At 33.3% G+C, this 6,000-nt stretch overlaps 1 long non-coding RNA gene across 1 annotated transcript; it reads left to right on the top strand.

Moving 5' to 3' along the window:
* Positions 1–1,584: 1,584 nt before the first annotated feature.
* On the top strand, positions 1,585–2,429 carry LOC113691618 (uncharacterized). Its single transcript, XR_003448742.2, has 3 exons — positions 1,585–1,798; positions 2,073–2,109; positions 2,328–2,429. It is a non-coding gene; the product is annotated as an uncharacterized lncRNA (long non-coding RNA).
* The last annotated feature ends 3,571 nt before the right edge of the window (positions 2,430–6,000 follow it).

Below are 6,000 nucleotides of genomic sequence, written 5' to 3'. Positions count from 1 at the left end.
TGAATTGAATCCGTTAAATTAAATACCGTTTATCTACACCGCCATGCAGGCATGCAGACTTCTCCATTAAATCTCTAACTACATAAGGCGCGGAAGGCTTTGCTACAGTGATTTCGCTGGTTATTTTGTAATTTGAGCGTTGATTTTGTCTTCATTTGTCTTTGTAGGTGTGATGGAAGGCATTGTGGGGTCATCTCTGTTTCATGCTTGTCGCCCACAGGTTCTAAATTTTGGTCGCCTGATTCCAATTTGACCCTTTTACACTGGTTTCGTTGTTGTTTCTCGGCAGATTTTGGCCTTTTCCGTCTTTTTATTGCAAGTACTGGTTGGCCCGTTGCCTGCTGCACATGCCTGCCCAGATTTCTTGGACCTCTCACGGTTTTTGTGAAATCTTTTATGGTCTGCCGTATTATGTTGGTTCATTGTGTTTGGATTTCATAAACAAAAAAAATGCGACTGTATCCATCCATAGCTACTATATCCGTCGATATATTAAAAAAAAAAAAAATTATGATAGGCAAACAAATCACCAACTTTGCCTGCCAAATTACTCTTTACAAGTTTCTCGCAACTTTTGCTATCATAAAATTAATTAGAACCAATAATCAAATCATAATCAGACAAAACATAAATATACCGTAAACAAAAAAAATACCAAAAAATTGCAAAACAATTACTTACTCTACCAATAGAAAAACATATCAAAATCATAATCATTCAAAATAATACAAAATATGACAAATCCATACTACATTACAAAAATTATATTAAAAATCATGATTTGGCTGTTCGATTTGTGCTTCTTTGTCCTGTGGTCCAATATGTAGCCGTCAACGTCCTCTGCTCTCAATCTGTGCCCGTGAAGGTGTGAAGCTCCAGTTACAAGTTATAAATCAATTGTCCGGCTTTGTTCTATTAAATCACCCTTGCTCCCTGCTTTGTTCGATTAAATCAAGCCCTCTTCATTATTAAATTAAAGCTGCCCACTTGTTGGATTAAAGCTATTGCGTCACTTTGTTCCATTACATCAACCTCTCTTGATTATTAAATTAAAATTACTCAATTATTAAATTAAAGCTATTGTGTTTTTAGATTGAGTAGCATAGCATAAATGTGCTCAACCTCTCTCGATTATTAAATTTGAACTACGCAATTATTAAATTAAAGCTACGGTGTTTTGAGATGAGATTTAGATAAGATTGATAAAATTTGTTAGCTATTGTTAGCTATAAGATTGAATGTCATAACATATATGTGCTTAATACAAAATGATAATTAGTTGTCTACCTTATTAAATCCATTAAATTAAACTCGCTCGATTATTAAATTAAAGCTACTCATCAAATCTTACGTGGTTCTTTTCTGTTACTTTCATATTACGTGGCGCAATTCTCCTTTGACTCTGTCAAATTTTGCCTTACGTGTTGCATGCTTACAGATTACACGTTGCAGATTGCATTGGGTCAAATTTCATCTTACGTGCTTACAGCTTACGCATTACAGCTATATTTGGTTCGTTCGGTGATTATAGATATGCTTGCTTCGTTTGGTTCTTTTATCATAGTGGACTTGCAATCATTACGTAGATTTAATGCATGCATGTGCTTGCTTTTACCAAAGCACAGGCTCTTTATATAGTTAAGCACTCTATGTGCTATATTTACATTAGCTTTTCCACCGTCAGTTTCTTTGCTTAGACTTTCTCTTTTGTCCGGCGTCTTTCTATTAAGCCTCCATCTTGTGCCAGCTTTTGGTGATTTTTGTTTCCAGTTTCCTCCTTCTGGCTCACTTCAATCAGGTGCTGCCTATTTTCCTTTACTGTATTTCTCCACTTTTGCGCCTAATATAGCTGTTTATTACATTGTTCGTTCGGTGAACTTTTTGCTCTTTCACTGTGTTTGCTTATTTTTGTTTCGTATGCTTCAAGTTATGCTTTTATCATTTTCTTTTCCCCATCATTTCCATCTCTTTGTTGCAAGCTTTTAGTTTGCATGGACTCTGACTTTTCTTATGTTAGCTACTTCCATGTTATATTTATCTTTTCTGTGATCTTATCGGTTTATTCCATGCAGCTCAGCTCAACCATCCTATTCGAAGCTTATTGTTCAGGTAAAGCAATCTCTCCTTTACTTATTTGTTCCTCATCTGCTTAGTGCTTAGTCTGTTCTACTTCGTTGTGTTTTATCTTCTATGTTTGTTATCGTTTTGCTTATTAAATGGAAATCATCTCTTTCATTCACGCTTGTTTTGTCTGCTTCAAGAAACTTTAGATGATTTGTGATTGTTATTGTTGAATGTCATGGATAACAGAATTTTCTTAATTTTAGCTACAATTGCATATGGGTCGGAAACGTAAATTTCCTCAGAAGATGAATATCGTTTAGAAAAAAGCCGTCGTGATCGTGCAAGATAATCTTGCCAACTCCAAAGCTGCTAGAGACATCATCCTCCATCAAGCGCAATCTTGAGGCAGATTTCTCTGAAAGCACAAAGCATCAAAAACTAAACTAGATAATTTACATTCCAGTTGGATGTAAAACAAAAAATTGTACTTTTTGTTTACGAATCACAGCAGCTTTCTAGAATTTTGTTCTGTACAAATAACAACTAACTTTTGTATTAAGCTGCAATTCCCAATGATCATGTATATATAAAAAATGCATGGTTTCGACTTTCCTGTTTATAATCCATCTCTTACACAAACATCTTCTTTACAAAAAAATCATCAGTTAACACTCAACAACAAGATAATATGGGCACCCCGCGACACCTGCGGGTCCAACACCTAGTACCTTTATTTACATCTCCATGCAGACATGCACTGTCTAATAAGTGGGATGCCCAGATGGCAGAAAAGTCTCGTCCTTGAAAGACGGGGCGAGGGATCACACGGATCTTCTGCAAGCTTAATGACTAATTAATACTAAGTGTTTGTCAAATTTTTTTAAAAAAAACTAATTAATAAGTGAACCTCGTCCATCTGCAGATGAAAGGGTGCAGCTGCAGGATGTTGATGTTATGAGAGGCTAGTAACTACTTACTAAAAGATTCTATTAGTACCCATTCATGGATGCAAGACGGACAATTTGGGATCTTCTGTGTTACTACTCAGTGTCAAATTTGGTGTCAATTTCACTTGCACACGAGGGTAGAAAAAACTTAAATAAACAGCATGCACTTCACAAATTAAATAAATAAGACATTTGACATAAATATGAAAATAGCACTTACGAATCTCATGTCCTATCTAGACATTTACACATATTCTTTATTTTCCACACATGCACATATATATACCATCACGCGTAAGTACATATGACTCTTTCTTTTCTTTTCTTTTCTTGTTGTCATACTCTTTCACACATGTATGCTTGCTCTTTTGTTGGAAAACAGATGGTAGGGTATTTTGAAATGGCTAATTTCACTTCATACTATTCAATTTTACTCCCATTCCTACTTTGATCTTTGGATTTTAAAATAGGACTCTTTAATTCTTAAAATATATAAATTGTCCCAATTTAGTTTCTAAAGCATAAGATCTATCATACTTTAATCCCCGCAATATAAAATCTTTCACTATTTTAGTTTATAAATTTTATATTTTATACATTAAAGTGGGGGCAAATTTTATATTTTGGAGATCAAATAGAATAGATTTTATACTGTATGAACTAGAATGAGACAAATTTTATACTTACAAAACTAAAGTATGACACTTTAAAATTTAAGAACCAAACTAGAAATAATTATTGATGGATGCAAAGTGAAATTCACCACATTTTGAAACACCAATAAGTATGTACTAATAGAAATAGTTAGTACTAGTTTTCATCCAAAAAAACAAAAGCCTTGGGACCAAACGAATGCCATTTCTCTACAACCAACTATGCTTAGAGTAGTTGGCTATCAACAGAGTTTTAAGGCTCTAATTGGATAAACGTCAAGAGATCAAATTCTTTGACTTACATTATACAAAATTTAGGCATACACCCAAGTAGAGCCTTAAAGCTCTCTTATTTTTTGTTCATACTTTCCTCGAATACCTTTTATCAATATTAGATCATTCATTGAAAGTGCTCAAATACCCATTATTAAGAGACACGTATTACTATAAGAGACACATATTAATATATAAGATCATCCATTGAAAATAAGAGACACATGTTACTATATTGTTCTTGGAGTTTAGAGCGATTTAGTTTTTCAACACAAGAATTAATGTAGTTAATGTTACATGTTTGACTAGAATGAAGAGCAAGAATAAAATCGCAAAACATTCAAACTTTTCAATTTGGAGCCATTAGAAGGTAACTAACATATTCAAAAATTTCTAATAGCCATGTACATTAAATATGAGAATGTTACTAAAATAACAAATTAACTACTCTTTAAAAATGACAATTGATCTATAATTTGATGCATACACAAAAAAGAAAATTTGGCCTATCTTAAATGAGGAAGATTGGACTAGAATCTTGAGTTTGCAAGGGAGCCACGTGTAGAGAGTTGGATGTGGCATCTTTCTCGGGAAGTGTACTAGGAGCAGGTGATCCATTTCCATATATTGCCAAACAAAAGCCCAAAAGCTCAATCGATAGACTAGTTGCCAATATTAATTATGCGATAACCGTTACATTGTTGGGTTATTCCCAGCCTAGGGTACGTTCTTTGATGCTTCGTACTCGTACGCAGGTGTACCTGGGCTTCATTTTTATTCCCATCCCGTGCGTACTTGGGGTTCTTTTTCTTCCAAGAAATCTTCCTGCGCTCACTTCTATCTTTTGCTCCTTGGACAAGGCTAAAGATGAATTTTTGGAGGCTTGACCTTAGAAAGCCCCCCGGGACTTTCTCTCTCTCAGTATTTTTTTTTAAAAAATTTCTGCATTCGGAAAGCCATTTTCTTTTAAAAACAATTTTACGTTTTCTTTCTGTGAATACATTTTTTAGTCACATTTTTACCTGACATATATCAAATCATTATAATATATATTTTTCACAGACAAAAAAAAAAAAAAAACTTCAAAGACAAGCAATCAAAAGCTTCTGCATAAATGAAATATTAGCGTGACGTCTTTCAATAACATTTGAATCCAAAAGTATCGAATATTCTTTTTCGTCTAAAAGTGTGAAGTATTTGTTTGCACTTTAACTATTAGCTATTTAGAAATCGAAATAAATATCAATAAGAACAACAATGAATTAAAACAAATAAAAAAGAGAAAAAAGTTGAGGAATCTTGGAAACAGAAGCTTCGAGTATGTTCCTTGGTATCCCTAATCTAATGACAACTTCACTTCATTGTACTTATTGGCTATAAGACTACAAAAAGTGAGTAATAATACATTATTGACTCTATGTGCTGATGTTACCAAAATGTTCAAAGTGTTTGCTCAGAGAAAATTATAAAAACTAATAATAATAACAGTCATAAAATTTAAAACCAAACTTTCCACAACCAGAAAGAAACGTGTACGGATAGCAAATAAATCTGTCTGTCTAACTCATGCACAAAGCTAAACCTGCAGACAACATGCGTAATGGTAGCAGATTGAAGACAAATCTTAAAATAATATTCACAATGCACAAATGCAAATGAGTGCAGATCCCATGAATGACATCAATAGTTATTTCTATATATTAAAAACAAGAGAGATGGGGAGGGCTGGGTTGGGTGGCACGGGGAAGAGGGAGTGTAAACGAGATATAATAAAAATAAAAATAAGAGAGATAATTCGGACCTAAAACAATCTTCTGTTATCAGAGATTAACTAATATAGAATTGGTTCGCAGAATATTGGTCAATGTCGAATCCATGGTACGTATTAAATTTTTAATTGAGACACATTACAATAATAACACTGTAAAATCTAATTGATATCAATTAAGGTTGAATTTTGCCATATAATTAAAGTATTAAAATTCTTATGTATACAGACAATGTGTATTTTATCGCTACTCTATGCATGACAACTAATATATATTTAAATTTGAAATTCAAAT

This window comes from Coffea arabica, chromosome 6c, assembly GCF_036785885.1.
Source record: "Coffea arabica cultivar ET-39 chromosome 6c, Coffea Arabica ET-39 HiFi, whole genome shotgun sequence".
Lineage (NCBI taxonomy): Eukaryota > Viridiplantae > Streptophyta > Magnoliopsida > Gentianales > Rubiaceae > Coffea > Coffea arabica.
The sequence above is the reverse complement of the archived record's forward strand: the minus strand, read 5'-3'. Positions and strand labels throughout refer to the sequence as shown.